At 41.2% G+C, this 24821-nt stretch overlaps 1 pseudogene; it reads left to right on the forward strand.

Moving 5' to 3' along the window:
* Positions 1 to 1358: 1358 nt before the first annotated feature.
* The window catches only part of LOC113015865 (protein NLRC3-like), a 37448-nt pseudogene continuing 13985 nt past the window's right edge, over positions 1359 to 24821 (forward strand).

Genomic DNA, 24821 nt, shown 5'->3' on the forward strand with positions numbered 1-24821 from the left:
GCCTTCGCAGTCTAAAGAAAGCCGGGTAGTACGGCACGAGCTCCCTCGGTGGAGTGAAACTCTGCCGTCTGCTCCTTGCTATCTAAAATATAACTGGGCACTGATGTAAACTCTCAACCGTCTCACACTTTGTTTAATCAGTTTTCTGTTTAACGTTTATTCAGCTGTGTGAAAACCCCGGAGGAACCCTCCCGAGGGATTAAAAAGGTTTAATTTATTCTAATCTAATAACTTTAATCTCAGCTAAACCGATTTACTCACGAACAAATAAAACACTGAAAAAGCCAAACAATAACATTTTTAAGTTATCAAAGTGACTTATATATTATGTTTAACCTGAGTAGCGAAAGACCGCGGGGGTTTGAAGACGATGTCGGTCGGCTCAGATATTTGAAGTTTTCACAGCTACATTCTCACCTGAAAAATATGTCACAAGTTTTTCTGCGACCCAGAAAGAGAAATAAGAGTAATATTAAAACTAAGTCGCTGCCACCATTGTTGGAAACTGGAATTGGCTGGGCCGCGCTATGAGTTCTGCGATATGGTTTTTCAATTTTGTTGTCCGGGTGGAAAATCGGGAGAAATTCGGGAGAATGGTGGCTCCGGGAGATTTGCGGGAGGGGCACTGAAATTCGGTATTCTCCCGGAAAAATCAGCAGGGTTGGCATGTATGGTTGTGGCAACATCACTAACCTTGTCAAACACCTCAGAGTAAATCATATCACAGAATATGATGAGCGTATGTTGAGACAAACTGAAGAGGAGGAGAGGGACAGGTGACGTCTCTCACGGAGTCCTTTAGTGCTGCAGGCAGGCAAGGTGCTCAAATAGCACAACTTCAGTTTTTTTATTTCTATATGATGAACTCTGCATTATTAAGTGATAAGAACAAGTAATTTGATGTAATCATTATGATGCTATAATTTGAGATACAATAAATAAAATACGTTTTTGTACAAAGTATCGGTATCGGATCAGTATCGTCGATACCACCCTGAATATTACTTGGTATCGGATCGGAAAGAAAATCAGTGGTATCGCACATCACTAGTGAATGCATCGTGTGTGCTTCACGGTTCCATCTAGTGGACTAATAGTAAAGCAGCTTCCTCTGCCTCACACTGCTGTCTGACTGCATTCAGCTGACACTGAGATGAAGCAGGAAAGAAGCAGCTGATATTTGGACAGCACACATGATGGAAAGGAGGATTTCAGTTGATGTGCACATGAATGATTTGTGTTTCCTCTGCAGGTGAAGGTAGAAAGTGTGTGTGAGCTGATGTGAATTCAGCAGCATGGATCAGTGTGAGGGCAGAGAGGAGGGAATCCCTCCCTCTAAAACCACTCTGTGTGGGGAACATAAGAGCCCGACCAAAGCTCAGAGGTGAGATGACCATCTCTAACTGTCCATGTTAGAAGTCTCCATGTCACAGCTCAGCACTCACATCACTGCTCCATCATTATTCACAGGAAGAAACGAGGAACTAAACGCAAACATGAACCTGAACCCAGCTGTGTGTCCTTAAAGAGTGATGGGTCTAAAGATCACCCCCTCATTTATTTTAAAGTCCAGCCTGTGTCTGCTGCAGAGAGGTGAGCTGCTAGTAACATGATCTCTTTGATTCCAGGTTGGTGTCTGATTTAAATAAACTGTTTGATGTTTCCTGGTCTCTAAACTGCATCTCAAAGGAAGTAACTGAGTGAGGAATTCCTTTATTCTATGAAAAATGTCCAACATTTAGACTCCTGCTGCTCACAGTAGGACCATCAACAACACAGACTCACCTTAAATGCATTTAATGTAAGGTACAGATATTTGTTTAAAAATGTTGGCAGTAAAAGTAAAAAGTTGTCATAAAATCACATTTAAAAATTTAAATTAAATTTAAATAATTATATTATTTAAATTGCACCGTGCCAGCACGGTGGTTAGCACTGTTGCCGCACAGCAAGAAGGTCCTGAGTTCAATTCCACCATCAGGCCGGGGTCTTTCTGTGTGGAGTTTGCATGTTCTCCCCGTGTTTGCGTGGGTTCCCTCCGGGTACTCCGGCTTCCTCCCACCGTCCAAAGACATGCAGCTTGTGGGGATAGGTTAATTGGATAATCCAAATTGCCACCAGGTGTGAATGTGCGAGTGAATGTGAGTGTGAATGGTTGTCTGTCCCTATGTGTTGGCCCTGCGACAGACTGGCGACCTGTCCAGGGTGTACCCCGCCTTTCGCCCTATGACAGCTGGGATAGGCTCCAGCGCCCCCCGCGACCCTGATAAGCGGAAGCGAATGGATGGATGGATAATTATATTTTTTTATCCCACAAAATACATTATGGCTCAATGTCTGTGAAATGTGAAAAAAAAGTATGTCATTTATTTTAAATTAATAATTTAAAGTAGTGGTCAGTCTCGAGTCAGAGGTGATGGTCAGAGAAGTGATTACTAGTGATGTGCGATACCACTGATTTCCTTTCCGATCCAATACCAGGTAATATTCAGGGTGGTATCGATGATACTGATCCGATACTTTGTACAAAAACGTATTTTATTTATTGTATCTCAAATTATAGCATCATAATGATTACATCAAATTACTTGTTCTTATCACTTAATAATGCAGAGTTCATCATATAGAAATAAAAAAACTGAAGTTGTGCTATTTGAACACCTTGCCTGCCTGCAGCACTAAAGGACTCCGTGAGAGACGTCACCTGTCCCTCTCCTCCTCTTCAGTTTGTCTCAACATACGCTCGTCATATTCTGTGATATGATTTACTCTGAGGTGTTTGACAAGGTTAGTGATGTTGCCACAACCATACATGCCCACCCTGCTGATTTTTCCGGGAGAATACCGAATTTCAGTGCCCCTCCCGCAAATCTCCCGGAGCCACCATTCTCCCGAATTTCTCCCGATTTTCCACCCGGACAACAAAATTGAAAAACCATATCGCAGAACTCATAGCGCGGCCCAGCCAATTCCAGTTTCCAACAATGGTGGCAGCGACTTAGTTTTAATATTACTCTTATTTCTCTTTCTGGGTCGCAGAAAAACTTGTGACATATTTTTCAGGTGAGAATGTAGCTGTGAAAACTTCAAATATCTGAGCCGAACTCACTGAGTTATAGAAATAATTCTGCTCTGACATTATAATCAGTTTTGATTCTGGTTGATTGTCTGACTGTGTTTGTGAGCTGAGAGGAAATGAAAATGAGTTTGTAACAAAAATCAGTTTTGTCCAGTTATCCTGTAAAAAGCTGAACTCTAATCTAAGAGGATGTTACTGACAGGAAACAGCTGCATTATCTGCAGTCTGTGTGATCACAGCTGCTTCAATCATGTTTGTGTCTGCAGAGGTCAGAGGTCACAGTCTGCAGGATCCAGCTGTCCATCTGTGAGGAGTGACTGGTCCAAAGATGATCCTCCACTCTTCAGTGCTGAACCTGGACCAACGAGGTCAGAGAGCTGTGATGACTCCTTTACATGTTTGTGTTTCGTGGCTAAATATGACCTGAAACATCCTCAGATTGTTACAAAGATTCATTAAAAAGAAAACGATGAAAGAGAAAAGCTCCAAATGTTAGACTTGGTCATTTGCTGTTTGAGGACAGTGATGCTCATATCTGTGGGGAAAGTGTGACCTGAGTGGGTTCATGTTTGTCTTTAAAGAACAGAGCTGCTCTGATTCTCTTTGTGTCTGATCTGTTAAACAGTCTGAGAGGTCACAAAGAGACCTAGCAGCTAAAGCCTGGATCATACTGGCTGCTGTTAATGAGACCACTATTAACATACTCGTTTATCCACTTTGAGGAATATCCAGCAAAACTCTTTCTTTGATTATTATTTATTAAAGCATTTAATTAGGGCTGTGCGATATGACGAAATATATCGGATGACGAAATTAAAACATCTATCATTGGTTTCGTGGTGTTGCAAAATGTACTGTTTATGGCAATATGTTTTGGTCACCATGCAGGCACAGAAACACCAGCATGGCCAGTGAAGATGAGGCACTTAATTCTCTATAAACGTAATTACTATTTGATTCATAGTATGAAGGTAAAAAGTCCACTCATTCATTAAATATGCAAAATATGTTGTACAAAACAATACATTCAGTGATTTTCTATTTTTTTTATTTATTTATTTTTAACAAACTGACTCATCATTTCATTGACTCATTGACCTCGGACAATGTTATGGTTTTAAAGCAGTGATCTGCTTCTAGGAGTGATGATGCCAACCCCAATACACACCAAACACACTCATCTTCTCCCACTATTGAGTAATTTAACAAGATAAACTTGATCCAACTGGCCTCCTCTGACATTTTTGGACATTTATTTTAATGTTTTGTTTTTTTGTTTTTTGGCAATCATTTTGGCCGTCTTATAGCTCGTGACATGGATTTTTGCAGGACATCTTCTTTTTAGCCAAATTTGAAATATGCTGTCTTTTCCTGTTACATGTCATCCAAACTGTGATGATGCATTTCTCACTCTTTCAACACCTTCGTGGATAAAAATGTACACGCACAAAGTCTGCCACAAAATCCTCATACAGCAAAATTTTTCAGCTTTTTTTTCATAAAACACATAAATCACTGAGCTCTTTCCAAAATGATCAAACATTAAATTATTTTCAGGATTTTAAGCCTTTAAATGCCAGTTTAAACATTTGAATTATTCAGTATTTATTGAAAAATCTCACAAAAACCAAATTATTTCCCGTATAATAAATATCATGGGGACGGGACATTTGTAGTGATCACAGTCTTGGATGTGTCAAACATCAGAAACAAAATTGGTTTATAGCATTATTAATTTTTGTGTGTTGCCTCTCGACACGTTTGTGGACAAATGTCTCATCCATTTCCATTCAAACTACATTTTTAATCTGTCTGCCACTGCAGGATAAAACCATCCATCCTGTAATGTCAGCATTTTCATATGAAAACATGAAACCATTGTCACATGACTCCCGTTATGTTATGGAGTCATGTGAGTGATGGAGTGATTTGTATGGATGTGTGTGTGTGTGTGTGTGTGTGTGTGTGTGTGTGTGTGTGTGTGTGTGTGTGTGTGTGAGTGAAACATTTTTCAAATCAGTCTGATTCATCAATGGGAACATTTCTGATGTAAAATGCACCAACACTGAAAACTTCACAATAAAACCCCCCCACATCAGAACAAATGAAATCTGAACAAATCAACGCTTTGAATATGTGTGTGTGTTTGAGACAAAAAGATAAATGGATTGAAAGAGAGAGAGAGTGTGCGTGTGTGTGTGTGTGTGTGTGTGTGTCATATTGTTGCATCAGGATTTTATGGCAGATTTTGTGTGTGTACATTTTTGACCACAAAGGTGTTGAAAGGGCAGAAAATTGGAGAGTCTGAGGGTTAAATCCTATTTATTGTTCTTCTCTCTGATCATTGAGGAGACTCGACTTCAAATACGAGACTCAAAAACTGAAATGAGAACTAAAATCAAACCAATGAGAAAAGGACTTGATCACTACTGTGTGTAGAATGAAAACAGAAGGAAGTTGTCAGGTTTCAAACACTTCATGAATTTAATGCACAGTTACATTCAGGGACCTTCTGGTCTCCTGAGAGCATTAGCTGATGGTTTTACCTTCCAGTGAGGGAATTTTTCAGTTTAATGAAGTCTCAAAGTTTTCTCTGAGCTTCTGCGACATAACTTACATAACTACTGAAAGAAAGAAAACAGACTGAATATTGTCGATATCTTCAGAATCTGAGAGTTTAAAGCTGGACAACTTAATTCAGATGATGATATTTGAGCAAAAACTTCTGGATCTTTATCCTATGCTGGGACTAATTCTTCATGGTTCCTCCACAGAGTGGACCAGGAGAGCTCAGAGAGTTCGGAGATTCCCAGTGATCACCTGGACTCCATATTTATGGTCTGTACATGTACAACAACTACTTTTACATATATTCTGTTCACAGTCATCTCCATGCTGCTCTTTGTAGTAGGGATGGGCATCGTTTATGTTTTATCCGATACCAGTGCCAAACCAGTACTTTTGAAACCGTGCCGGTGTTTAAACGGTGCTCGAACTTTTAAAAAATGCTATGCGTTGCCAGGTTTGTCGTCAGATTTGAGGTGTTACCTCCTTTGCACAGTATCACAGTATCACCTTAAAGCACTTGTTGTCACGGTTCTGGGTCATTTCGACCTAGCATTTTGAGTTTCTTATGTTTTGGTTTATTTTTGCATTATGGATTGTTTTGGTTTCTTTGGTGCGTTGATTATTATGATAAATCTATGTTTTAGTTATTCTGGTGAGGGATTTGTTGTTCGGTTGTGTCTCATGTTTAGTATAGTTTGAGTTCCATGTGTTATATTCTGTCTGCCTCTTAGTGTCGAGTCTCCGTCTTTGTGTGGTGGTCTCGTTTCCTGTTTTATTGTGAAAGTCCGTGTCTTATGTGAGTGTTTCAGTTTTCCTCCCTTGTCTCATCTTGTCAATTACTTCCACCTGTGTTCCCCACCTGTGTGTAATCTCCCTGTGTTCTCTGAGGATATTTAAGTCGTGTCTTCTGTTGTTGTAGTTGCTGGTCCGCCTGTGAATTTACCGTGCTTCATTCCGTGTGTTCTCCCTGCTATCTACCTCCATATGCCTCTGCTGACTCTCCTTTATGTCCGTGTTCATGTTTGCTGTTTTGTAGTTTAGTTTTGTTCCCAGTATAGTTTAGCTTTCTCTGTTTGCCATTTTTAATCCTGTGCTTCGTTTTTCAATATACCACCTTCACACCTCCTCGAGTGCCTGCAATTGGATCCTCCTTAATTTCTCTCCACACGGCTCATCCCACTCGCCGTGACACTTGTTGCAGGCTGCTGAGTTTGCATCTTTTGCTGTGAAGTACAGCCAGACTTTTGACCGCTTCGCCTTGGGCATTTTTAATTTGTAGATCTGCTCTAAAAGAACGTACATACCTACGTCCGCCTACTGTCCTTGAAAAGGTAAAATGATTGGCTAAAATCAAAAGTGTATGACATCTCAGGAAAAAAAAAAGCACCGAAATGTGTGCTGCTTTTCAGTCTGGTTACTACCGTTTATGACAGAACCGGTGCCATTACCGGTACCCATCCCTACTTTGTAGACCAGTGGATTGTCATTGTGTCCAACATGGATCTGATGTTTGGCTCCATGATTTCAGTCTGATTGGCTCATTCATAAAGTATTCTGTTCCAGCTGCTGGAGGACAACATCATCACTTTTGTGAAGAACGAGCTGAAGAAGATCCAGAAGGTTCTGAGTCCAGGTTACCCGGAATGCTTAGAGAGTCAGAGGGAGGATGATGAGCAGAAGAGCAGCAGAGAGGCATTTTTGAAGATTACAGTGGTCTTCCTGAGGAGAATGAAGCGGGAGGAGCTGGCTAACCGTAAGCGGATTTCTAAAGGGATTTAATATGATGGATAATATTTAGAAATGTCAAGATGTGAAACGCATGTGTTAAGTAATTTCTTAGGTGGAATGAAATTGAACTGAAATTGTCATGAGTATTGTGTAAAACGGTGTGTCAAACTCAGTTGCACAGGGGCCAAAACTCAAGGCACACTTTAGGTCGCGGGCCAAACAAGATAAACATTTATTGAACACACTAAAACAATGTTTTTGAAACATAAATATGAATAAAAACAGACAGGAATATTATTCCAGAATAAATAAATTTAGAAAAAATAAACTTTAAATAGAAAAAATAAACAAAAATTGTGCTTTGAAGTAAACGCTAAAATAACAACAAATCAAAACAGTGAGATTTTGTTGCTATTATTCCAATTTATAAAAAAATTAAAGTATTTTGCTCTTCATAAAAATATCTGCTGTCAAAATGATAAAAATTCAAAATATGAACATGATGCAAAAAAACTTCTGCTTTTCAGCAAAAGTTAAAATAACAACAAATCATAACATTTAGTTTTCTTTGCTCTTATGCCATTTTGTCAGACCTGGGCCCTATTTCAGGAAGCCGGTTTAGAAAACTCAGAGTGAAAAACGATACTCAGGGTTGAGTAACCCCGAACTGTCCAACTCGGAATATTCGGTTTCAGAAAGGCTGATAACAAGTAGTTCAATCAACGCGGAGTTGCTTTAACCCCAAGTTAAGCGCGCGCACGAGGATACATAAAGCCCTGATTAGTGGAGCACAGATTAAGCGAGTCACCATGGAGACGGAGGGAAAGAAGGCGCGGTCAATGTATTTTACAGCGCTTGAGGCCGAAATTCTGATGGCAGCATATGCCGATAACATGCAAATTTTGCGGAAAAAAAGTAACACAGCCTCAGCTGCAAAAGAAAGGGAGCATGCATGGCAAAACATAGCCGACAGAGTCAATGCGTGAGTGTTAATTTAAACATTGATCTAGGGATTTCCACCCATTTAACACGTTATTTTATTATATTATATTTTATTTTTTATTTTATACATTTTATTTTGTGACGTGATGTGAGCGCAGGTGCAACCCAACAGGCCAAAAAACGTTCCTGGCAGCAAGTAAAAATGAAATATATAAATATAGTCCAAACAGGTAAGGTGTAATTGTATTACGAGCCATAGTGCTTGGTCTGTTTGTCCCATGTAAATCAATTGCAGTTAGAGGCTACATTAATTTTCTTTCTGTAAGCACTTATTGAAATTATCTGAGCACATTACAAGTACATATTTGCTTACTCTGTATGCTCAAATGTGACCCGTTATAGCCAACAGAAAAAAAGCGGAGGCCCGAAAAACAGGTGGGGGTCCTCCACCACCACCACTCACAGAGCCTGGCCACTTGGCTTCCACATTTGTGATAATATTGGCAGCATCACATATGATCTTCACAGTGCAGAGAACACAAATTAGCATCCATTACTATAGTGAAATAATTTGTTAGTTTGAAATGCTACAGGGAACTATGTACCTGCACATTAATGCTGTGGAAAGACTTCCTGTTCACATAGTCTCCTTCATTTACTGAAGGAGCAATGATTGGAATGTGAGTGCCATCTATACAGCCAATCACGCCTGGGAACCGTGAAAATAAATGTAAAATTTAAGTAGTAGTTCAAGTATCACCACATCATGAATTAAGTTTTGTTCATCCTGCTATCTACAATTTTGTGGAATCCCTCTTTGATGAATCTTGTGGGTCTGTGACCGGGGAACACCACAGACGAGTGCAGGAGACGTTTCAGTGCAACTGTAACATTCCTGACTGCCCGACAGACGGTAGCCTTGGAAACGTGCTCAGCGTCACCAATATTATACAGAAAGCTCCCGTTTGCAAAACACCGAAGTGCAATACAAATAATATGTACAGAACTGAGACGATGTGTCACATGAGCAATATTAGGCCTGAGGATGTTCTTCAAATAAATTATAGATTGTGCTGAAAAACGGTAACGCTCACACAGAAAATCATCAGGAAATGATAAAATGTCCAAACGCGCTCTAATCACTCTCTCCCGGCGGAGAGCTCTGCGGAGAATTTGGGCTTCAACATCTACTGGCTCTTCAAGGAAGGGGCACGCCATGTCTGACACTTCCTACAGTCAGGTTTCCGACAAAGAGGCGGAGAACGTCAGGGTTAGTTGAAGTAAACCTGCTAGGGGGCAGGTTAGCTTCACAGAGTGTGTCGTCATAGTAACTCACTCAGGATTAATCTAAACTCACTTTGTGAAACTGAAAACCCAGAGTTTTCGTTAACGAAGGGTGTACTTACTCAGAGTTTGCACTAAACCGGCTTCCTGAAATAGGGCCCAGGATGCTTGGCATTTTTTTTGGCAACAAGTTCGTTTAAGTTTGGTGTGAGAGCTTGTGTTGTAGAGATTCTCAGGATGGACTGCAGGTGTTCATCAGCAGAGATGGGCAGTAACGCGTTACTTGTAATGCGTTACTGTAATCTGATTACTTTTTTCAAGTAACGAGTAAAGTAAGGGATTACTATTGCAAAATCGGTAATTAGATTACCGTTACTTTCCCGTAGGAACGCTGCGTTACTGCGTTACTAAAACCGTGATTTTTTTTGCGAGAATGTCTCATGACAGTGATGTAAGCAAGTTCGCCGTTGGTGACAACAGCTGTGTGCAGATCAACAATGGATCATATATCGATTGTGGGAGAGAGTATGAGCGTGCAGCGTTTAAAGCGTGGAAGTACTGACCTTACTTTGAGTTTGATTCCATAAAAAGTGACAAAAACATTAACGTCCGTTGTGCGTGGGAAGAAAACTTTTTACAGGGAAAAAAACCCCTAAACTTCTAAGCAAGCACCGAGTGCGCAACGACTTAACGGGAAACTCACAGAGAAACTCGCGGATTCTTCAACTGACCGCAGCACACCTGCACCAGGGTAAACCTCCGCCTACCCCCAGTCCTGCTTTACAGGTGAAAATAGAGCAAAAGGACCGCTAAGTCTTTGACTTTATTTATTTTCTGCTGTGTTTTACTTGCATCTATTTGAAAGAGTGAGTGTAAACACAAAAAATATTTTATTTTATGTGCTGGAATGTGCAGAAAATAGGTTTAAATGTTAAACTAATTTATTCAAGTCAGAGAATGTTGCATATAATTATATTTTTGCTTGATGCATAAAGTTAAAAGATTAAAACTGATAAAACAAGTTAAAGAAAGAGACTTTTCCATTTGATTACATTTTGTATGATGGATTATATAGAAAAAGTAGAATTGGGCTGAAAGATCTATCGCTTTATCACCTCTTCAGGTTGTAAATTGTGTTTTTAAAAAGTAACTAAGTAACTAAGTAATTAATTACTTTTGAAAATAAGTAATCAGTAAAGTAACGGGATTACTTTTTGGGGGAAGTAATCAGTAATTAGTTACTGATTACTTTTTTCAAGTAACTTGACCAACACTCAATCTTCATCAGTGAAAACAGCTTCTCACACAGATATGTGCTACCAAACATGCACAAGGTTCCAGCCGCATGTAGACGGAGCTGGGGCATTGCTTCAGGAATGGAATGAATAAACTGTGCCCTTCAGTGTCGTACTTTGCCTTGAGTGTCCCATTATACTGCAGCTCAATCAGCTCCATCTGAATCTGTACAGGTGCAGTTTCCACGTCAACTGTAAATGGGTTGTGATGCAGCTCGAAATTCTCTTTCTGTGCTTCAAAGTTACCAAAGTGCAGTGCGCTCAGTTTATCAGCATTTGGGAACACCATTGCGCTGACTTGGTTCAACATTACTTTCATGTCGGTTACACTTTGACATACGTTTTCAAAAATGTCTTTTCCTGTCGTCCCGTGCGTCGATTTAATGTCCAATATTTCCACTCCACGGATGAAGATGGCCAGCTGTGCAATGTCCATCATGTCTGTACTTTCATCCACATCAAGAGAGTATGCAATAAGGTTTTTGCTTCTTTCACACAACTGTGTTCTTAAATCAGTGGCCATCTCACAAACCCGATCAGCAATCATATTTCTCCTCAGACTCACATTTGCCAAAATCTGCGTTTTGTCTGGACACAAGGCGTCGCACACCTTCATCATGCAGCTCTTCAGAGTGGTACCGGGCTGATTTGGCTATTTCCTTTGCTACAATAAAACTTGCTTTCACAACAGCTGCACTTTGTGATTTTGCTCTGGTGAAAAACGTTTGCTGAAATGTTAGATTCTTCTTTAGCTCTTCTACTTTCTGTCGTTTCTGCCCTGCATTTAGGTTTTTCAGCTTATCCTGATGTTTTGTCTTGAAGTGCCGTCTTAAATTAAATTCCTTAATTACACCCAAATTAGCTCCATAAATAAGACACACGGGTTTAGCAGCAATGTCTGTAAACATATATTCAGCCTCCCACCGGTGCTGAAAGGCTCTGTTTTTAGAATCAACTTTTCTCTTCGCCACTGTGAGGGGCTAGCTTCGCAATAACAGAAGTATGACTTGATTGATGCGGGAATGTTCCCAGGTAGCCTAGCGTTCGACAAGGAGGCTGCAGCGCTGTATTAATGGATCTGTAGTTTGTGTATTATCAGCACCTCATATCGCCGGGCCATGCATAACAATAATAATAAATCTATATGAAATGATGTTGTGGGCGGATATAAATGTACGCCGGGCCGGATGTGGCCCACAGGCCTTGAGTTTGACACATGTGGTGTACATGAACTGATTTTTCTTTTTCATTTTGTTTTTTCATTTAGAACTTTCTTTTGGCGCTTGTCAGCGTAACCTTAAATCTGCACTGAAGAAGAAGTTCCAGTGTGTGTTTGAGGGGATCGCTAAAGCAGGAAACCCAACCCTTCTGAATCAGATCTACACAGAGCTCTACATCACAGAGGGAGGGACTGCAGAGATCAATGATGAACATGAGGTCAGACAGATTGAAACAGCATCCAGAAAACCAGACAGACGAGAAACAACAATCAGACAAGAAGACATCTTTGAAGCCTTACCTGGAAGAGATGAACCAATCAGAACAGTGCTGACAAAAGGAGTGGCTGGCATTGGGAAAACAGTCTTAACACAGAAATACACCCTTGACTGGGCTGAAGACGAAACCAACAAAGACATCCAGTTCATATTTCCATTCACTTTCAGAGAGCTGAATGTGCTGAAAGAGGAAACGTTCAGCTTGGTGGAACTTGTTCATCACTTCTTTACTGAAACCAAAGAAGCAGGAATCTGCAGCTTTGAAGACTTCCAGGTTGTGTTCATCTTTGATGGTCTGGATGAGTGTCGACTTCCTCTGGACTTCCACAAAACTACAATCCTAACTGACCCTAGAAAGTCCACCTCAGTGGATGTGCTGCTGATAAATCTCATCAGGGGGAAACTGCTTCCCTCTGCTCGCCTCTGGATAACCACACGACCTGCAGCAGCCAATCAGATCCCTCCTGACTGTGTTGGCATGGTGACAGAGGTCAGAGGGTTCACTGACCCACAGAAGGAGGAGTACTTCAGGAAGAGGTTCAGAGATGAGGAGCAGGCCAGCAGGATCATCTCCCACATCAAGACATCACGAAGCCTCCACATCATGTGTCACATCCCAGTCTTCTGCTGGATCACTGCTACAGTTCTGGAGGATGTGCTGGAAACCAGAGAGGGAGGACAGCTGCCCAAGACCCTGACTGAGATGTTCATCCACTTCCTGGTGGTTCAGGCCAAAGTGAAGAAGGCCAAGTATGATGGAGGATCTGAGACAGATCCACACTGGAGTCCAGAGAGCAGGAAGATGATGAAGTATCTGGGAAAACTGGCTTTTGATCAGCTGCAGAAAGGAAACCTGATCTTCTATGAATCAGACCTGACAGAGTGTGGCATCGATATCAGAGCAGCCTCAGTGTACTCGGGAGTATTCACACAGATCTTTAAAGAGGAGAGAGGACTGTACCAGGACAAGGTGTTCTGCTTCATCCATCTGAGTGTTCAGGAGTTTCTGGCTGCTCTTCATGTCCATCTGACCTTCATCAAGTCTGGACTCAATCTGCTGCAAGAACAACAGAGAACCTCGATGTTGTCTAAGTTAATTAGCAAACCAAACCTACAATCTCTCCACCAGACTGCTGTGGACAAGGCCTTACAGAGTCCAAATGGACACCTGGACTTGTTCCTCCGTTTCCTCCTGGGTCTTTCACTGCAGACCAGTCAGACTCTCCTACGAGGTCTGCTGACACAGACAGGAAGTAGCTCACAGACCAATCAGAAAACAGTCCAGTACATCAAGAAGAAGCTCAGTGACAATCTGTCTGCAGAGAAAAGCATCAATCTGTTCCACTGTCTGAATGAACTGAATGATCGTTCTCTAGTGGAGGAGATCCAACAGTCCCTGAGATCAGGAAGTCTCTTCACAGACAAACTATCTCCTGCTCAGTGGTCAGCTCTGGTCTTCATCTTACTGTCATCAGAAAAAGATCTGGATGTGTTTGACCTGAAGAAATACTCTGCTTCAGAGGAGGCTCTTCTGAGGCTGCTGCCAGTGGTCAAAGCCTCCAACAAAGCTCTGTAAGTAAATATGTAATCATCGCTTCATTCTTAAAATCGCAATTCTACTAAACATCAGGCTTGCTTAGTTCAAAGAACCTAGCCTTTAAAAAAAAAAGTAAAAATAGTGAATTAAATGATCATCGGTCAGTCAGTCAAATACGATACTTTTAATATTTCACTTCAGCAGGATGTGTCAACATTTCTGACACATTTTTGTCTATATCTCTTATCAAAGTACAATCCAGGCCCAGCCAATAAGAACATGAGCTCTGATCCTTCAGCCCCTCTGACAGGTTTATTATCGTCAGCTTGTTCACTTGTCTCCAAATCCAGCAGTTTAGTTCTTTTTTTTCTAAAGCATATACTTCAGCTACCAGACCTTACCTGCATCTTCTTCTGATGTTTGTAATCCAAGTTCTGGTTTGTGTCTCATCTTCAGTGCACATTGCTCATTTTTTATTATAAATCTCTGCTGTGACTGTCCTGTTTTCATCCAGGATGGAGGGAAAAACTTGGGCTTCATAATTGAAATTGCCACTCAGGTCCTGTTTCTTGACAGTATTCATATCTAACTGTAAGGCTGCCATAACCTGGCTTCCCACAGAATTATAGTGGGTTCTCTCTGGGTATTCTACAGTTTTCTCCTACCGTCCAAAGACATGCAGTTAGGTTACCTGGTGATCTAAACTGCATGCAGGTGTGAGTGAGGATGGTTGTCTGTCTCTCTGTGGGATAAGTGGAAGAGACTGGATGGATATCTGGTTTACCTTTGATATTTCCTGACAGCAAACATTCTCCATGAAGTCTGCATTTTGGCTCGTCCCCTTTATACACACCTTTATCTGGAAGAGTTTTATACAGCTAGTTTTTAAAATCCAGTGTTCCTCACTGAACTACTGTCACTAAATCTACCCGCTCTTCACTGGTTTCCATTTAGATACACTGGTATTATTGTGTTTCTACAAATACAAAGTATTTTCTTCCTGTTAAGGAAAATATTCTAAAACACTTCTTCAGTAAAGACTCAGAGGAGAGAAACACAGACAGTTTTACTTGTTGCTTAGCAAGGGCAGCTCTGAGCTCTCACACGAGAGTGAGGGCTCAGAGACTCGCGCTCAGAGACTGCCCCGGTCTTTATTTTATAGTTCCAGTGTGTGTGTGTGTGTGTCCTGCTGGTCAAAGGGTCATAAAAGGTACATCCTTGGTCAGGAGAAGGGTGAGGAAGTCCAGCAGTTAAAGCACTTAGACTAAAACTGTCAATGGAAAATTGTATTTAGTAGTCAGTATAATCTTTTAGTGATATAAGTTTGCTTATGGTAGGATGCTGTTTGTAGTTATTTGTATTAGGAAATGTTTAACCATGTATACTTAGAGGCATATAATTAATTGTGTAGTGACAGGATGTGTGCACCCCAGGAATGCACCCCCACGTCCTGGGAGCATGAGAGCTCATACCTTGTCTTATTGTTTTACGGCAGGATTAACGTAGCTATGTCTGTTTTAGTTTAAGTGCTTCTTTACATTTAGATGAACTGCAGGACTTCCTCACTGTGTTATCTAGGGTGAACCATCTAGGGTAAGGGGGAGGCTACCCTCTTCCTGACCAAGGATGTTTGACCCTTTGATCAGCAGTAACACACACACACACACACACACACACACACACACACACACACACACACACACACACACGTTCAATGGAGTATAAAATAAAGACCAGGGCAGTTCCTCACCGGAGTCTCTCAGTAGGGAGCTGCCCTTGCTAGCAAGAACTCTGTGTGTTTCTCTTCTCTGAGTCTTTACTGAAGAAGTGTTTTAGAATATTTTCCCTAACATTTACTTGGTCCTTCGAGCCGGATTTAAAGGTCCACATCTCACTATGTTGATATGGGATTGTGAAAGCAATATGCCAACATAGGAGAGTTGTCTCGCATGTGTTAAGAAAGGTAAATGTGCTTGTAGCAGTATAGAAGTTACTGCATGCGGTACTCTAATAGTCAGGGTGTGTCCCAAAACTATGTCGGCAGATTTTTGCACTGCCTCTGCAGCTGCTGCACACGCTTGTACACAGGTTGGCATTCCCGAGGCCACTGAATCGAGTTTGCTTGAATAATAAACTGCCGCAAGACTCTCTTTCACCTATTTCTTGCAGGTTGAAGCCAGGTGATTGGATCCTTGTTCGAGTACTCCAAAGGAAAAATTGGAGTTCGCCACGGTGGGAGTTGGAAAAAACAAGCTGAGAATTGAAACTTTGGATTACCGGTTTGGACTTTTTCTGAACGCTTCATGTAAGATCAACGAACAGCAGAACCAGGAAATTGATGCATTACGGATTACAGCGATGCAACATCAAGTAGCTCTGGACATGTTATTAGCAGAGAAAGGGGGACTTTGCGTCCTTTTTAATACCACATGCTGCACTTACATACCAGACGACGTGCATTCATCAAACATGACTGACGCCCTGAATGTTTTGAGACAGATCCAGCAGGCTCAAAATCAGGACTATGTAAGTGATACAAGTGACTGGTTCTCTTGGCTATACACTGGCTCCTGGTTACAGGTGCTAAAAAGACTACTCATCGGAGTTGGGATATTTTTACTTTTATTTTGTGTTATTGTAACGTGTATATTGCCATGCCTAAGACTCATGATTAACCGCATAATATTTTCTACTGTTGCTGCATATACAGCTGTGACAAATGATGATGATAATTTTGGCCTGTTGGAACATGAAGACTTTGTGTGATTAATGACGATGTGACAGAAAATGTACAACAAGATGTTACAAACTGGTATCTCACTTCAAGTTTTACTGACAACAGGAGGGAATGTCAATGGAAAATTGTATTTAGTAGTCAGTATAATCTTTTAGTGATATAAGTTTGCTTATGGTAGGATGCTGTTTGTAGTTATTTGTATTAGGAAATGTTTAACCATGTATACTTAGAGGCATATAATTAATTGTGTAGTGACAGGATGTGTGCACCCCAGGAATGCACCCCCACGTCCTGGGAGCATGAGAGCTCGTACCTTGTCTTATTGTTTTACGGCAGGATTAACGTAGCTATGTCTGTTTTAGTTTAAGTGCTTCTTTACATTTAGATGAACTGCAGGACTTCCTCACTGTGTTATCTAGGGTGAACCATCTAGGGTAAGGGGGAGGCTACCCTCTTCCTGACCAAGGATGTTTGACCCTTTGATCAGCAGTAACACACACACACACACACACACACACACACACACACACACATACGTTCAATGGAGTATAAAATAAAGACCAGGGCAGTTCCTCACCGGAGTCTCTCAGTAGGGAGCTGCCCTTGCTAGCAAGAACTCTGTGTGTTTCTCTTCTCTGAGTCTTTACTGAAGAAGTGTTTTAGAATATTTTCCCTAACAAAAACAGACGTAACTATGTTAATCCTACCGTAAAACAATAAAACAAGATACGAACTCTCCCATGCTCCCAGGACGTGGGGGTGCATTCCTGGGGTGCACACATCCTGTCACTACACAATTAATTATATGCCTCTAAGTATACATGGTTAAACATTTCCTAATACAAATAACTACATGCAGTATTCTACCATATGCAAACTTATATCACTAAAAGATTATACTGACTACTAAATACAATTTTCTATTGACATTCCCTCCTGTTGTCAGTAAAACTTAAAGTGAGATACCAGTATGTAACATCTTGTTGTACTTTTTCTGTCACATCGTCATTAATCACACAAAGTCTTCATGTTCCAACAGGCCAAAGTTATCATCATCATTTGTCACAGCTGTATATGCAGCAACAGTAGAAAATATTATGCGGTTAATCATGAGTCTTAGGCATGGCAATATACACGTTACAAAAACACAAAATAAAAGTAAAAATATCCCAACTCCGATGAGTAGTCTTTTTAGCACCTGTAACCAGGAGCCAGTGTAAAGCCAAGAGAACCAGTCACTTGTATCACTTACATAGTCCTGATTTTGAGCCTGCTGGATCTGTCTCAAAACATTCAGGGCGTCAGTCATGTTTGATGAATGTACGTCGTCTGGTATGTAAGTGCAGCATGTGGTATTAAAAAGGACGCAAAGTCCCCCTTTCTCTGCTAATATCATATCCAGAGCTACTTGATGTTGCATCACTGTAATCCGTAATGCATCAATTTCCTGGTTCTGCTGTTCATTGATCTTACATGAAGCGTTCAGGAAAAGTCCAAACCGGTAATCCAGAGTTTCAATTCTCAGCATGTTTTTTCTAGCTCCCACCCAGGGGAACAATGAATGGAGTACTTTCTGTCCAGTCTGGGGGCAGTATGAAATATGCCCGTTGTCCACATAACCAGTCCATTCCTTGCACCCAGTACGTGCGGTTAGAGGGTCCACTCATGTTCACAGGTGGGCCCTCTCCGTGGCCTGCAGTTTGGACACAGTTTGTGGTGTCTCCAAGGGGTCTGTTACCTTTCTCTTGCTGGTAACACATGGAGTGGTTCTTTCCTGGCACTTGGTCCAGGAACACCGGGAAATGGATAGAGATATTCCGATTTGTCACATTGAAGTCGATCCAAAAGAGTTGATCACATGTTGCATTACTAAGTCCAACAGCGTGTGAGATTTTATCGTCGATGATGATTCGGCTGTGTTGGAATCCAATGCTAGCAAAGCTGGCTGCACACTTTGCTTGAGTGTTGTTCATATATTCGCCATATAATGTGGGGTGTGTCGACGTGCTGGGTAGATGAGAACAGACATAACAGTCTGTATTTGCCGATTCTGCCTTTGTTCTGTCGTGGATATAACGGTACCAGGCATTATTCATCCACGGATGAATGTGATCTTGCGTCATGTCCCTTAGGTGAGAGTTGTCGTGTGTCCATCTCTTCTGCCTGCCTCCTGGTTCAGCTGCTGTTGAGGTTAGCTGAAGTCCTGTAAGGGTGAGCATCGTAGTCAAGGTAACCAGGAGGGTCCACCTCCCCATGGTTGCACACAGATCCATCACACCTCACACTTGGTTGCCCTAGAGTTGATCAGAGGCTGGAGGTTGGAGTGCGAGCTTACCCTACGGGGGCTCAATCAGCACTCCCCCCTCACCAATGAAGCAACCAAGTGTGAGATTTCTACTGTGCTGTCTTGGGGGTGTCGGGGTTTTCCTGGGACCTCGACCTTTTTGCAGTGGCTCTGATAAATCCAGGAGGGTCTCTCCGCTATTTTGCAAGTCAAGGTGATGTTCATAGGAAACTGCTGTCATCACCACCATAGCTTCTGGTTCCTGTGCTTTCACAGAATCATGATGTCATCCTCGAACTCCTTCTGCGTTGTCGATGGAGCTTGGCACGCTCTCTCCATCCCTCGAGTTTTCATGTTCCAACGCTGCTGAAGATTTAAGGCAGAGCACGTCGTACACCTTAGTTGTCTTCCTCAGCATCAATATTGAATCTTTCATTTTATTTAAAATCTTGCTGTGGGAAGTCTCCTCTTGATCTCCTGGAAGCTCAGTAGCACAGCTCTCTGTGTCATGTCTGCTGTGCTGAAGATGATCTCTGATCCTCCTGAAGTCTCTCTCCTGGCCTCAGCTCCCAAGGTCTGATCTCATGATGGGCCCCAACCAGCTTGACCTTTGACCTCAACCACTGCCTGGGCTATGCCTGGAATGTTTCTCGCTTCTCACTGCTGCACCTGTATTCAGAAAGACTTCTATTTGGAGAGCATGTCAACAATCATCAAACCACATTCTTTAGTTCAGTGAACTTCACTAATAGGCCATCAAAGCCTCATCTGAACATGGATGCACCACTTGCATAGATTTAATACTTGTAAATAAACAGCTAATCACACAAATCACTGCAACAATAATAGTAAACATTGTTTAATGTTAATTCTGGACCCCACCTCTTGACGCATGGACACTCTCATGCGTCAACTCACCAAACCTGGATCCCTGTCTTAAAAACTGGCTCCACCAGGAGCCTGCATACACACCATCATGGCCTGGAAAACAAGATCTGGAAATAAAATCAAACTTCACACTTATAAACAATATATCAGAAGAGTAATAAGCATTCAACATCAGCAAGACAAGTGTCATGTGCAGGTTTCCTCAAATCAGGAAACTACAATTATTTCCCTAATTTGCCTCAGACATGGATCATCCCATGTGCTCAGTTAACATTAATGTAATCGGTGACCGCCCTTAAGCAAAGTCACCCCACTCATATATCCCTATGGGCTCAAAGTGGCCAGCTAAGAGCCCATATTCAACTTTCCCATAAACACCGTAACCTCTTATTTGTTTTACTCATGTCACTTGTCCGCTTCTGCCGAATCCTCCACAGCATTCTCAGAGAAACAAACATTAGCAATACACATTGACTGTGGTCAGACGGAGGTTAGACACAGGTCAACAGGTTCCAGAGGTGCCATAAAAACACCATAAAGGTAGCCAGCCCTAGCTGTGGAAAGAATGACAGTCACATATAAACCCAGAAATCCTATAGTAGAAAAACATTAACTAATCCTCTTAAAAATCACATGCTCAAACACATGAAAAACTGTAATGCTGTAGAAAAGAAAATACAAATGTTAACGCTGCGCAGGCGTATGCATACTTTGTTACCGTTACCTCTGTAAGCAACACAAGGTAGTGAATAACACCCCTGGTAGATGCACAGACACAGAAAATGGCATTTCACAGGTTAAATCATCACACAACCTCAACTGTTGCTGTCATCTTCCTGCTCCTGTAACAGAAGACACATAAATTCATCTGCACCTTTGTCAGGTGGGGGTTAACTTTGAGTCGTGTTACATCAGTAAAGTCTTGTCAGCTTTTACCAGTTAGTCAGTTTTTTTCCTCTTTCACTCATACATTCATACATGCATTCTTTCTTTCTTTGCTGATAGTGGAACCTGTCGTCGCATTCAGTTTCCACTCTCAGCAAAATGACGTTATTTCAAAAAGAAAAAGAACTTTAGATCGGATTACATCGCTGAATCCTTTTTGGACAGGAACTTGTCCCAATAAGTGGCTTTCTCCAGAGCCCATTTTAATGTGGAGAAACCCACCCGCAACGGCCCTCTTGACAGGTCGTATAGCACTTTCAATTCCCGACGTGCAGATCTGCTTAAAGAAAAGAAATAGACAAACAAAATCAGTGCTTGTTCAAAAGATAAAAAATGAAAAATAACAGATTATCAAACAAAACTTTCAGTGCACTGTGAAAGTATCAAAATAAAAAGGCCTTGTTAAATCATGACACAAACTCCTCATCAACTTCACAACAGGAGAAGAATCATCAGCTAGATTAACTCCAAACCAACCATCAGCTGCACAACCCACAACATAACCCTAATGTCTTATTAACTATGAGTTTAATCACCAGGTCTGTGCTCTTCAGTCATTTAGGTCACAGATCTATTTTATTCAATTTTCCTTTTTCCCTTCATCATAAAACATGTGACATGCTGTCATGCACTTCACAAAAGAAGTTTGTTCTGACGTATTCAGAGTTGTGTATCTAAATACAGGATTCACTCGCACATCAAAACAGGAAACTCAGTGTTTTAGAGTTTCCACACAACACAACAAACACCAACACATCTCATTCACTCGTGCTAGAATTCAGTCACCTTTCATTAATCTAAAACCGATCAACTAATTTGCATATCAGCTATTAACCCACTAAGTTGACAGGACAACGGAAAAGCATGTTCAAAATAGTATCACAAAAGACAATTTCCCTCATACAGTAAATCACTTGCTGCATCAATCAAGCAGGAAGCTTCTCCCAATTTACCATTTTAACACTAAATTTATTGTCTGATCACTGGTTGGTCAAACCAGGATCCTTTTTCCCACAAAAGTTAAACTGTTGTCCTGCAACCTAGAGAGTAAATTTTTTTTTTTTTTTTTTTTTTGGATAAATTCAGTATTTGATAACAAGTGTCTGCTAAATTGACACTATTTTAACACTGATGAAAGATAACAAGCTAATTTTCATTGCATGTGTGTTTGTGTTATTAGGCAGGTCTAATGCATGTCTGTGGAGCTGCATATCCAGCAGAGCATGTAATGTGCTATGAGTTCCACTGGTCTTTGCATCACACGAGGTGACTTGAACAAGATGATAAACAGACTCACGCTTAAGATGTTGTCTAATCTTCATGAGCTCTCTTGTGTTTGGAGTATTAGTAGGGTTAATGCATGTTCTGCTTGTGTGTGATTTTGTATATGTTTCTATTTTCGCAGTGTTTCAGACTCCTTCACAATTTTCCCACTTAAGCAGTCAGTTTTCTTTTCCCAGGTTTGCTAACCCAAATTTTAATTTCCCACATTTAATAACAGCATTCCTCTGTGTTTCCACTTACTCACACTCTGTTGTCATCTCCCACAACAGTCCAACAGCCGGCAGTTCTCCTTCAGCTTTGTCCTGTGTTCCACTGTCTCTTCTTGCCATTTTACTCCAAAGGTGGCAAATGTCAAACTCCAACAGTCTCCTCAGTTCTCCTCAAAAGTTTTCTTCACATGCATAGTGAAGTTGCAGCTTGTTGTAAACACAGTGCCATTCATCCGATCAGTCAGGATGATGGGTTTGCTCTTCTTCTCTGGTGCTGTTTGTCCACATTGCTGCTGCTCGCTGGGACTTTTTGTTCAGGATTTTGCTGCTGTCTCTTTACCTGCCATGTTATTGCTCTTTGGAGCTGCATTTCTTGTCTTCAGGGAGGTGTAAGAGCTTGCTTGCTTGTGAGGTTGAGAAACACATGGCACTGTAAATAAGTCAGCCAGAAACTTGGCCTGCATGTTTCCAATGATGTTAAACTATAACTTTCTTCCGACTGCTGCATGTGGAAAATTGATTCAGGTCTGCTTTGCACCTGAAAGTGACAAACTAAGACATTTTCGTTATTATCATCACTGCCTAATCAACACACATCTCTCTCTCTCTCTCTCTCTGTGTGTTTTTGTGAACCATCCTTTCTTAAAAGCATAAAATGACATTGTAGTTTTTTTTCGGCTGATCAACACGAAACCTTTTTCCTATGATTATTTTTCTTCGTCTACAATGTAATTTTTGTCTCTTTTTCACTCTTTTTTTTCTTATAATAGCTGGTGACCTGCAGAATCACCGCTCACAAAAGCAATCACCCCTACACAGCGCACAAAACACTGTGACGTCAGACACATTCACACTCACTTTTTCATCTGCGTATATAAATCACATGGCTGATGATATGTGCCATGGTGATCCATAAATATGATCACCAGTTTATTTAACTATTTTTCAACCCAACAAAACAAATAAACAAAACATAATGCTGATGTTATGAACACTCTACACACAAGTCAAGATGCAGGAAAACTGCTCACGGCCACTATGCATTCTTCTCTCTTTCTTTTGGATTAGTCCTGCTCCGGCTTGCTGTTTTTCTAGACCTTTCTCATCAGGTGTTAATTTTACTTGTTTATCACCCATTTTCAAAGATTTTGCTGGGCCGTCACTGGCACGCTTGACTTCAGAGTGGTTTACTGATACGGCCTTCGACTTCACCCTAACGGTGAAGCGGTATCAGTTTTATGAGATGAAACTCAACCGTTCTCCTTTGTCACCAGAACGTGAGCCTCAGCAAAGAAAACAAAAATGGAAGTAGTTCAGCAGTGTATTGTGCTGTAAAATCAACTTACTTCCAGACACATACACACACATAGACATTTGCGCGCTAATTTGTCACGAGATAATTTCAGCTACCTCTTAAACTGGTCAAAACACAGTTCCTTTCGGCGAACTTAAACCTAATTTGTCACGAGATAATTTCAGCTACCTCTAAAACTAGTCAAAACACAGTTCCTTTCGGCGAACTTAAACCTAATTTGTCACGAGATAATTTCAGCTACCTCTAAAACTAGTCAAAACACAGTTCCTTTCGGCGAACTTAAACCTAATTTATCACGTTACTTAAACGTATTTTTAATTTATCACGTTACTTTAAATCTTTGCGGCCGTCTTTATATACCAAATAGTGTTTCTCACCCCCGATGTCCCACTGATGGTTCGGATCACCAGACTGAATCCCAGCACCGTGGACCTGGTCACCGGCCCAGACTCGAATTCACGCTCTGGGACTCTCTCCTCGTCTAAGAGGGTTGTGCACAGACTTCGGTGCCGGCTCCCCACGGCGTCAGGAATCAGTGCTGGATCCTGGAACAGAGTCACAGATAACAGTTCTGATATATTCTGATCCGGCTCGAAGGACCAAATAAATGTTAAGGAAAATATTCTAAAACACTTCTTCAGTAAAGACTCAGAGGAGAGAAACACAGACAGTTTTACTTGTTGCTTAGCAAGGGCAGCTCTGAGCTCTCGCACGAGAGTGAGGGCTCAGAGACTCGCGGTCAGAGACTGCCCCGGTCTTTATTTTATAGTTCCAGTGTGTGTGTGTGTGTGTGTGTGTGTGTGTGTGTGTGTCCTGCTGGTCAAAGGGTCATAAAAGGTACATCCTTGGTCAGGAGAAGGGTGAGGAAGTCCAGCAGTTAAAGCACTTAGACTAAAACAGACGTAACTATGTTAATCCTACCGTAAAACAATAAAACAAGATACGAACTCTCCCATGCTCCCAGGACGTGGGGGTGCATTCCTGGGGTGCACACATCCTGTCACTACACAATTAATTATATGCCTCTAAGTATACATGGTTAAACATTTCCTAATACAAATAACTACATGCAGTATTCTACCATATGCAAACTTATATCACTAAAAGATTATACTGACTACTAAATACAATTTTCTATTGACACTTCCACAATTAAATTTTATAATTTTATTTAGGTAATATTGCATTGTCATGCACACAGACTTATTATATTGATAGGCTCAACATATA

The sequence above is a fragment of the Astatotilapia calliptera genome, chromosome 23 (genome assembly GCF_900246225.1).
Source record: "Astatotilapia calliptera chromosome 23, fAstCal1.2, whole genome shotgun sequence".
In the NCBI taxonomy this organism is placed as follows: Eukaryota; Metazoa; Chordata; class Actinopteri; order Cichliformes; family Cichlidae; genus Astatotilapia; species Astatotilapia calliptera.